This window comes from Mchenga conophoros, linkage group LG20 (assembly GCF_057382185.1).
Source record: "Mchenga conophoros isolate Kocher_MC1m ecotype Shallow Benthic linkage group LG20, M_conophoros_male_GT1.1, whole genome shotgun sequence".
NCBI lineage: Eukaryota > Metazoa > Chordata > Actinopteri > Cichliformes > Cichlidae > Mchenga > Mchenga conophoros.
The window spans coordinates 33,401,992-33,413,605 of NC_140545.1; the positions used below are offsets into that span (position 1 = coordinate 33,401,992).

Here is an 11,614-nt window from a genome sequence, read left to right on the forward strand (position 1 = left end):
TCAGGAGCAGAGAGAGTATTCATTAAACACAGAGACAGAGAGAGATAAACACCGGCTTCACTGCGGAGATTTCAAATACTTTGAGCGTCTAAATACAGAACGTGGATGAGAAACTGGATTCACACAGAGGGTACAGAGGGCACACATGCAGATGCTGTGGGAAGGAGGAGCCGTGACCTCACACTAACTGTAGAAATGCTGTAATCAGTGTCACTCTGTGGTTTTTGGTATTTAAAAGCATTTTTATTTATAAACTCTTTGCACAGCTTTAGTGTCTCCTGCATGAAGCAGATGGACCTCATTTGCTTTGAGCGCTACATTTCTGTCTGTGAAGGTCAGGTCATCATAGTACTACATTTCCCATAACACACCTGAGGCTCCCTGCACTAAATGGGGTCAGAGAGGGCGAGGTGATGCAGCCGCTGCCCCCTGCTGGAAATGCACACACACTGCACACTGGTGACAGGACGCGACCCTCATCTTTTTTCCCCACGAGGGTCTCTGTTTTGTTGTGTCTGACACCGCCGGGGGTAGAAAATAAGAGTGGGCGAGAGACTCTGACCCAGAGGGAGAGAGAGAGAACTTCAAACAGCTGATGTTTAGATGAGATATGAAACTGCAGATAAAACAGCAGACCAGTGTACTTCAGTGTGTGTGTGTGTTGTTTTTGTTTCTTCAGATGAATCTGCTCTGATATCAGAATAGATAAAAGTGTGATTTTATAAAACTAATTTTCTCCAAATTCCATTTTTCATAGTGTATGTTTGAGGTATATTTTATTTTATTTATATTTATTTAACACAATTCAGTGGCTACATCTGAACTTCAAGGATAGAAACAAAATATCGATCATATCTCACTACTATCAATCCAATATCAATACCAGCGTTGGTATCAATAGTATAGATATTTGGAGTAATTGATTTGGACCCATCTAGCCCCCCTTTAGTAGCTAATGCCCGAGTACCAAAAACTGCAGTTCCGCCTTTGGCCGCTTGAGGCAGACTCCAAAACCAAATAAGTTGTCTTAGGGTCCCAGGTTAAAATGTCCAATGTTACAGCAGAGATAAGCCTATCACAGCTATCATAGATTGAGAAGCCGGGTACATCCCGCAGACAGGTCGCTGTTCACGCCAATGTTCAATTTAGAAGCACAAATGAACGTAACGCCATGTACGTCTTTGAACTCCAGGAGGACGCCAGAGTTCACAGAAAAGAAGCTGCATGCAAAAAAAGTCCAGCCTGGATTCGAACTCAGGACCTTCGTGGTGTGAGGTGCTAGCGCTAACCACCGGACCAGCATGCTGCAGATTTAATTAGCTTAGCTTGGATTTTATAGACCAACACTATAATATGTGTATGAAGAGGATGCTAAATATGAAGTATGCAATGAAAAAATGTAACTGTCCAGATCTGTAGTTGAGGAATTGCTGGAATGAACATGCTGACCGGGAGAGTCCCAGGCGTTCACACTGGCCAAGGAAGAGATTTAATATGCTTCTGATCTACGAACGCCTGCACCGTCCTTCTGACAGGGCCACAGGGCGGGGTGCTGCTGCAAGAATGGCACAAATACAGCTTGGAGCATTTCATCTCTGTCGAGTCAGATTTGCACCACGAGTAATCAGATCAGAGGTGGTGCTCCTGGTCCATGCAAGTCTGCAGGAACAGCTGGGACACGCAGCCTGCCAACAGCCCACCCGGCCTCGGTCAGCATCAGGCAGTCACGGCAGGGTGACATTGACGCTGTGCATACACTGCTTTATTGTGTTCTGAGAATTCAGTAAACTGAAGCAGTGATGAGTTGTACAAGCGAGACAAGTTAGCAATGACTAAAACCAAACTTCACCAAATATGTTCGGGTTTTCTAGGAGACTCAAACAATTTGCTGAGAAATGGATAAAAAAAACACACTTGACGTCTCATGACATAAAATCTGTTTCTTTTTTTTGCTACAGAGCTTGAACTGAAGAGATATATAACTTGTGACGATAAAGAAAAAGTATCTGAGGCCGTCCTCCGAGCACGTTTGACCCAAGAAACTGAAAAACTGATCCAGGACCTGTGATTGTGTTACTTTCAGGTCAACCTGTAACCTCACCAGCAGCAGCACAGAGACAGAGGCTGAGCTCTCTGATTGGACGTGTGTCACAGCAGGGGTCTCGGGGAGTTGTAAATGGTCTTCTGTGTCAATCCGTGGCTCCGCCCTCTGAGCTGCTGTATGTGCGATGTCACTGCGACATCACCTGAACGCCACGCTGTATCGTTCAGCGGATAAAACCAGGACACTAACTCTGAATCTGAAAAGAGTCTTTAAAAAGGTCTGACCCCGTCAGGCAGAGGTGTCCTCACTACCACGGTTTTTAAACTGAAATTTATCCACACACACACACAGAAACACACACACACAGACAGTGCCTGGGGGTTGAAAGGTTATTGGCTGCCTGGCTGGATCTCTCAACCAATCCACTGCGAGTATTCAGAGTTGGGATTTTGTGCATTGTTGCTGTGCAGAGAATCAGCAGCGTGACCTACATTCATCCTCGACACACACACACAAACACACGCACTGTAAGAAACACACACACAGGTGCTGAGTGTGTGAATCAGTGTGTGTTTGGCTCAAAGGCACAGAGGCACCAGCTTCATCAATACTACATGTGTGTATTCTCTGGAGGGCGCGTGTGTTGTTGTGTCTCTGTGAGGGCCGGGCTGAGCTGCGGGACGCGTCCTTCACAAAGCCGAGCAGCATCCAAACCTCCTCGCTCTCTGAGATCATCACATGGCTTTAATGCTGATACAGGCAGGGACACGACGGCGTTAACTAGAGCGCCGTGCACACACAATTCTCCGATCAGTTCAACAGGAGAGACAAAGGAAACACGGAGGAGACGGTTTCTGTCGGGATGAAATCATCCCATCCAGCGTCTGTTTTCCCAAAAAAACATTCCTGCACCAAACGCTGCTTCCCGTCAGCGAGAAAAGACTCGGATCTATAAAACAAATCCAATAAAATCTGAGACATCTTCGTGTTGAACTGAAGCCAGCAGAGCCGTCTCAGTGCCGCTGCTTTTCTCTCCATCTGTCAGCACTGTCATCCGGTTTGAATAACATTTATTGAACTGCCGGAGCGCGCGTGGGCTCGGTGCTGAAGCTGACAAACTCAGGGACAAACTCCTGCCCCTCCAAGCTGCTCTCACACATGCACTGCTGCCCTGAATCTTCCTGAATTAACTTTCTGTTCATTTTGACCCAAAATATTTTGATTTTAAACCTGCATCATCTGCTCCCGGGAGAACCAGACTCACCACGGTGTTTCCTTGAAGCTTGAAGGCTCTTTAAATCTTGCTGAAGCTTTGGGAAAGGCTGAGCTCTGCTGATCCTAACAGGACTTGAGTGTGGAGTCTGTCAGCACTGTCACTGGGTCTTATTGGTATTTTGACACCTGGAACATCGGCAGGGTTTAAGGATAAATGACGGTGATGTCCTCATGAGTGGGTGTAGTAGTAGAAGACGTTGCCTGCCAGAAACTTAAAGATACTGGTGAAGGCAAAGTTTAGCTAAATCTAATTGGGCTAGTGAGGAGAAGAGGCGCTGCTCTTCTCTCCATCTGTCAACACGCTCATCCAGTTTGAATTAGCTTTATTGCATCTTTCAGGACAGCATGGAGGACAAACTTCTGCTTCCCGTCTGGCTCACACATGCTACATGCTAATCTAAAATAAACACATGGAAACAACTAAAATTAATAATTGGGGGACGCGTTGAAATGACAGCGTAGTAAAGCGAGTGCTTCACTGAAACCTGCACCTTTCTGGGCAAACACGGGGTCTAACTCTTGCCCCTCTTGGCTCACACATGCACTGCAGCCCTGACCTCTTCTAGAGACTACCTGACATATGATCACATATTAAACTGCCTTTAACACATCTGATATTTGCCCATGTGAGAACAGTGCAGGTAAGACAGATCCACACACAGGAAGAACCTCTACTCTGACCATGCTTGAGACAAGACAAGAGATTCTGCACGTGAGAGAGGAAAACGGAAAACAGCCACAGATACAAACATGAAGCCTGAGAAATGTTCTTCACTGCTGCCTGCGGCTGACAGCGATGAAGGCGTGAGCTGGGGATAGAAGAAGGAGCAACAGCAAAGAGATGAATACCATCACACCTGCAGATCGCTCAGTAACAGCCGAGGACTTCTGGTTTGTGAAGTCCTGATCGCATTCAGAGCAGTTTACTTGTTACCCATCACTCTGCAGCACACATTCACTCTGCAGCACACATTCACTCTGCAGCACACATTCACTCTGCACAAACTGAATATAAGAAACAAACACAGGCACAGTCATGACTTCAAAACCTCAAGCTGAAAATTTTTCTCAGCTTTTACTGTGGACGTGATTAATGCTGCACTCTCATTGCGGCTGACCCTAAAGCATACCAAACCTTATTGTCTTTCTTGGGATTAATGAGGACCATAATTTAGAGCACAAACCTCGTGTCGTAATAAATAAGAGTTGAAACAAGCGACTTGGACCATAAACTAGACCAAAAGAATTTACTGAGTTCAAAGAGACCAGGGAAGCTGCAGGGTCTTTTTTGCATGGACTTCAATACAATCAAACTTCTTTTTACAACCAGACAAGTCGCCCCCTGCTGGTCATTGGAAAGAAGGCAGGTTCAATGCGCTTCCACGTGACCTTCACTTTTCACACTACGTGCACCTTCGATCAGCTGATGAGTGTTTCCGTATCCCCGCCTATCACCGTAACCTTCTGCATCATTTGCTCCTTTCTCCCCGCGTGTCCTTGCATTATAATCAATAATGTAATCAACGAAACAGCATTTAATCTCAAACCAGATGTTTGCAGATGTTCTACATTAGCGGTCCCCAACCTTTTTTGCGCCACAGACCAGTTTATGTCCGACAATATTTTCATGGACCGGCGTTTAAGGTGTCGCGGATAAATACAACAAAATAAAACCAGTACAGGCACCAAAAAAAGGAGATTTATTCATAACACACAGGAAAAGACCCAGGGAAACCGAGTTAACTGTAAAGATGGTAAAAACCCTGAAAACCATCAATTTCACACCCGAGCCTGAACTCTCGCGGCCTGGTACCAAACGACTCACTGACTGGCCTGGGATTGGGGACCACTCTTCTACATGACTATATGCTTTATGCATCTGAAACATCTGTGGTGTCCGAGTGAATTGGTGACATCTGGAAGGACAGGAAGCAGAGGATCTGACATCACTTCCTGTTTAAATAAACTAAGGCCATCTTATTGAATCTCTCTGAGCAACATATCAGTTCACACAGAAACGACTGCAAAGCATCAAAAAGGAACTTTAAACAGGATAAAAAGGTTAAAGGTCAAATAAAGAGAAGGTAAAGGAAGCTCGGTTAGGCGAGTCATGTCAGCTCATGTTCCACACTGACCCATGTTCATGAACTTTGGGTAATGACTGAAAGAATAAAACCACAAGTATAACTCTCTCCAGCCACCTGCGCGGGGTGCCCGCGGCTGATTTAGGACTCTCAGGAGGGATTACACTTGCCGCTGAGCCGGGAGTGGCAGGGGATCCCCTAAGAGGAGCTGAAGGAGGCTACTAGAGAGAGAGAGAGAGAGAGAGGAGCCTGAGTGCCTCGGCTCCCTCGATGCCGCCATGAGCCTGAAACGGAATAAGCTGCTTTACTAAAACAGAGAGAGAGGAGGAAAGAAAGAGTGAAAAGAAGTGAAAAAAGGAGCAAAACAGCAAAACGAAAAGAAAAAAACAAGTGTAAAGAAATTAAAAAGCAAAGTATACAAAGAAAAATCAATAAAAGAAGAACAATTTTTATATTTTATTCTATGGCTCTATGCTGCAAAGTCTCTGCATCACTTTGCTCTGACAGCTTCTTGTCGGTGAAAAACAAACGCAGAAGCCTCGAGCTGCCTGCTTTCTGCTGACTGTCTCCAGCAGAAGCTTCAAGGCTCTCCTAAAACAAGCACACAGCTGAAGGCTGGTTCAGCTGACCCTAACCGGACTCGAACGTGGACACACCGACCTCTGTGCAGGTGCAAACGCCCGTCAGAGTGATCAGACTCAGACTTGGTGTTCTGCAGGACCGGCTCCACATGCAGCCTGAAGGTCCTCATTAATACAGTAAACATGGGCCGTGAGTCTGAGAGAAAAATCTGAATTCATCAGATTTAATGTTCAGCTCTGACCAGCACGTTAAATCCTCTAATCCTCCTCTCTCTCTCTCAGTTTTAATTTGCTTTATGGAGCGAGCACAGAAACAGACAAACAGCAGAAGAAGAGAGTTCAAACTCCAGGAAACACACACCAACGATTACCACACACACATACACACAAACATCCATCTGCTCCTGCAGCAAAACAACAAGTCTGTCCCCCTCAGCTCCCATTATCCTGCTCTCAGAAATAAGCGTCCTGCACACATCTCAGCCTGCTACCAACACTTCTACACAACACTACACTGCTGCAACGCTTTTCCATCCACGAAACAAGATAAAGTCGCTTACTCGGTGTCACAGTCAATCTGCAAACTCGTAAACGTGTAGTGAGCCAGCTGGAATCACCAGGATTTCCCCACTGATTACTCAAAATGTGATCTAATGTCATCTGTAAAAGCTGAACACAGCCACTGTCACGCCGCCTGTGAGTGGACTCAACATGTTGATGCCTCAGCATCAGAGCCCGTAGTGATGACAAAATCAGGACAACAGGGCGGAGTGCTGCGTGATCATGCAGGCCGGTTTTTGTCTTTGTTGTCTCCGTTACTGTTTGTTTGCTTGTTTCACTGACATTTTGTGTCTTAAAGGCAGAAGCAGAGACGAGGTCTACACATTAGCTGAGGCTAGAAGTCCTACATGAGCTGGATGTATATGCAGTAATGTTAACATGCATGTTATGTGGTGCTAACAGCAGAAAGTATCAAGGCCCAGTACAGTGATTTGAATAGTTTCCCCCATTATAACAACTCTAAGAGGTGTAATTTTTTTCTTTACCTCTCATACACCTGTGTAATTAAGCTAGGGAGCATGGCTAATCACTGTTCACATAGCTATATTGCAGCTAGCTGGAGGTGCTGCATGGAGCCTGTTCACTGCAGTTTTAATGCATTTATATGTACAAACATAGTGTCCTGCTGTGTGGTACAGTTCATCCAAAGCATTTATGCTTCATTTTTGGTTAATTAGAACTAATTAACGGTTATCTCTGCATCGTACGCGTACAGTTTGTTGACGCAGCTTGCTAATTAAGCTAACTAGTTTTAGCTAATAGCTTCACTCCACCCTGTGGTGTAAATATGGTAACTTCCTGCCCTAAAAGACCAACATGATCTCAACCAGTAACACTGAGGTTTCAAAATCCGGATTCCAGAACTAATGGTAATTCAAAGGTGGCTACGTCCATCTTTTATATACAGTATATGGGGAGTTATTTGCTTTTAGAGCTAGCCTCATGTGTTGCTCGAGGAACTGCAGTTCATGTTTCTGATGTGGAGGTTGCAGCTTGTAGCTGACTAAACACACAGTTTTTTAAAAGGAATAAAGCTCCATTAGCAGCTACAGCCTCTGTTAGAGTTTACTGAAAACTTTGATTTGTTCCTTTCAGTTTATCGACATTTCTAGGATGTGTTAATTGAACAGAGCTCTCCAGGTCATGCCTCAGCATGTCAGTTGTGTTAAGGTCAGGCTTTCTTCTTCACTCTGGTTTTTGTTTCATTGTGGGCTTCAGCTCGTGCCTAAGCTTCAGGAGGAGTCTAATCCACTTCTGAGCCGCTTGAGTTAATGTGAGAAAATCTCCTCAGATTAAATTAATCTGCTTCAACACTCATTGAGTTTTTTCCTCACATCGGATGAATGAAGTCACCGAGCTGCTCCTGAACTCATTGCTGGACTTCTGATCTCAGTTTTACATCAACACTGAAGCAGGACACTGTTTCTTTGCTTGTTTGTAATAAACGTTAATAAAGAGTCTGGGAAAAAATATCTGCAGCACGGATCTACCTCCTCTCTGATTGGTCTATTTGGTTTTAATTTATACTCTGAACAAACCAGGAACACATCAGGACATCTAACTGACATGACTTTGGTTTTCCTTCAGTTTGGTGACATTTTTGTTCATCCTCAGGATGCACAGATTTGTGTTCAGGCAGACAAACCAGTATTTGTGTCTATATGTGGACCAGCCCTGCTTACAGTGGCTCCCCGAAGGCTCATTTTGAGCCTCACACAAGGCAGGACAGCAAGAATAGCTGTCTGTGTGTGTGTGTGTGTGTGTGTGTGTGTGTGTGTGTGTGTGTGTGTGTGTGTGTGTGTGTGTGTCCCAAAGCGACTGCACAGGGAGCACATCCGAGGGAGGAAAAATAAGGGAAAAGAAAGAAGGAGGTCAAAATAATGGTTCTACCGCCATCACAGCCGTGGGGGCTCTGCCCACCTGCAGTACTGTAGAGAGTACTAGTAACGCCATTGGATGAGAGCATGAAGGAGAAAGTACTTTACAGAGGTGCAGTTTTCATGTACTTCTAAGTATTTCTGTGTTAGGACGGTTTCTGCTGCAACTTCATTATATTTCAGATGCAAATGTTTGTACTCCGTAAAAATTTATTTTAAAGCTTTCATAACTTTTTCTTATTTTGCACATTTTATGATATAGTTCTGTTTGAATTATTACTGTATTTATTGCAGAGTTATGGCAGCTGACTCTCAGTATTGTAGACATATATGGCAGATAACAGATTTTACCAAAGTAACAAATAATAAAACTAAAGATATTTTCTTCAGAATTATTTTTTAATTTAGTTTTGGTTAACTAAAATAACTTTTGGAGTAATTCAGGTTTTTTGCGTGTGTCACATTTTAATTTAGATATTCAAAGCGAGGCCCTATCATGATTTTGTCTTTATGTCCTTATGGCTTAAAGCACATCCAGCTCCTTTCAGGGGCTGTAATTTACAAAGCAAATATCATGTTTTATTTATTAAGACCTAAAGCTAGTGATACAGCCAATAAACTCATCAAGAATGTGTTTGCTGGGCTCGTAGATCAGGTAGGAAGTGGAGAAGTTTTCTCATAGACTTCTATTCCATTGAAACCAGGTAAGTCGCCCCCTACTCGCGAGAATGTATGTTTAAGACAGGGACTGGTTTCAAGAGAAAACAGGAGATGAACCCCGACATATATGTACAAACATGCATATACCACACACACACACACACACACACACACACACACACACTATACCCTGGGTCTGTCCGTCAAGTCAGTGTTTTATGATCCTGAGCAGGAAAACTGGGAAAACCCTCCAACCTTTCATTAGATAATTATTAATAAATAATTACAAACCGATATGTAACATCGCGCGCAGGAGCAGCAGCGGCGGCAGCACGTGGCGCTGGGTGTGACGCGCAGCCACAACAACAACACTGCTGTCAGATCTCATCATCGCAGCGGCTTCGGTGTTAAAATCAGCCTCACTCAGGATTTTTCTGTCTCTGCGGAAAAACCTGGCACAGCTGCAGAGCACACCTCCGAGCCCGGCCCAGCCTTCCTCCCGCCGCCGCCCTCTGAACTGTGACCCGATTTGTTAAAGAGAGGCTAGGTGGACTCGCGGCACCGCCTCGTGCAGCTCGGCTGCAGCCCGCAGACATGCAGACTAAAAACAGCGATTTTTTGAATGGAGTCTGGCGGAGCGGCGGGGAGCCAGCCGGGGCCGTGTGCGCAGACAGAGCTCCTACCTGCTGGCCTGACCCTTTACCTGCAGCTCCTCCGTCACAACGTCCAGGTGCCGCTCAGCTGATTGTCTCCCGCTGCGGCTCGCGCTCAGCCTCACATCAGCTGGACTCTGCGCGCCGATTGATGACGCCGACGGTCGCCTCGCGCGTGCAGCGATCCGATCAGTCATGTAGGGTCGACACTCTGTTCATCACTCTTCATCCTCCTCCTCGACACGGCGGCCACTCTCTGTGCTCAGTGAAGCTCCATCAGCAGCAGCAGCACGAGGCGCGCTCACGACGCCAGCACCATGCGGCGGGCATGCGCACGCCCTCGCCCGACTCCAGCAGGAGGTCCCTTCATGTTTCACAACGCGACGTGTCTGTGAAGGTTCTCAGTCATCCAGGTCATCGTAGTCTAAGGAGCTTGGAAAGAGAAGCCTCTGGACTTCTTTAAGTTTATGTTTCACCTCCCATCCGCGACGATAATCAGAGGAAACTGTATCTGATGTAGAGCCATCCGCACACCTACATCAGTCTGCTTACACCACGCTTTTTTCACAACTTGATTTATAAAACACGTTTCAGCCAAAAACTAAGTTTTAAAAAACGTCTTAGTGAAGGTCATAGACTGGATATAAAGGATGGATGAAGTGCCTTCCTTTTCCGTGACCAGCAGGGGGCGACTCATCTGGTTTCTCAAAGAAAGAAAAGAAAAACCTTTTAATTGTTCTTATTCATGTTACTGTGTCTGACTAATAAGACTGCACTGTTGGACAGTTCTATAATGTGTAACAGTGGTCAGCCTTAAAATAACTGCTTTGTCTCCAGCTCTGTTCTTTTCGGAGCGATGAAACGTATTTGACCAGTGCTCATCTGTCAGTGTTATACACTGCAACACTTTTTAATCAGAGTTTAGCATCAGGTCAGTTAAACTGCCAGGTATATTGATGTGGTCAGAGGGTTGTTAATTAGTTTCATCTGCTTTGGCATTAATGAAACTAACAACAGCGGAGCAACAATGACACAACCCCAAAAACAGGAATGGTTTTACCCTCTTCATCTTTTCTGTATTTTACTAGTTTAGCATTTGGCTAGGGTCAGCGTCACTACTGGTAGCATGAAGCGATACTTGGACCTTGCACAGGTAGTCCAACTCCTCCAGGATTTCACCCATTACCACAAGGTTTGCTGTGGCACAGTCTCAGGAGCATGGAGGAGATTCCAGGAGACAGACAGTTACTCTAGGAGAGTTGGACAGGGCTGTGGAAAGCCCTTAATCTATCAGGAGGACCAGTATCTGCTCCTTTGTGCAAGGAGGAACAATGAGCACTTCCAGAGCTACAAAATGACCTCCAGCAGGCCACCGGTGAGAACGTTTCTCACAAAACAATCAGCAACAGACTTCATGAGGGTGGGCTGAGACCCCGGCATCCTCTAGATCCAATAGTTCACCTCTGGGACAGTGCCATCCAGACTGTCCAGAAGCTCAGAGAAGGCCTGGTCCAGATCTGGGAGGAGATCCCACACACCAACCTCTGAAGCCTCATTAGGAGCATGCCCTGATGTTGTCAGGTATGCAAAAGTGTTCCTTTAATTTGCTTCCTTTTCTCATTTGACTTTGACGTAAAAGCTGGAACGTGTTCCAAGAGACTGTATACATAAATACCGATTTCTTGTAGGCATCAGTGAAAATGATATGAACACTTTCCATCACAACCAGTGCAGTCTCTTCACATTTCCTCCTTTTACTGAGATGAATGTCTGTGTGCCAGAAGAGACTTGAAGCCAGGGACGATCACTCTGATGGAAACCCTCCCATTCCACATGATGAATGCTGGAACAGCTCCAGCTCTGACGGAGGCCGGGGCAG

At 45.4% G+C, this 11,614-nt stretch overlaps 1 protein-coding gene across 1 annotated transcript in view; it reads right to left on the reverse strand.

Annotated features, from left to right (window-relative positions):
* The window catches only part of ccdc120a (coiled-coil domain containing 120a), a 33,362-nt gene extending 23,314 nt beyond the window's left edge, over window positions 1-10,048 (reverse strand). Inside the window, exon 1 of the mRNA XM_085260108.1 lies at window positions 9,786-10,048. The gene's annotated coding sequence lies outside the window, so the exon portion shown is untranslated. The remainder of the gene's footprint in view (window positions 1-9,785) is intronic.
* Between the last annotated feature and the right edge of the window lie 1,566 nt (window positions 10,049-11,614).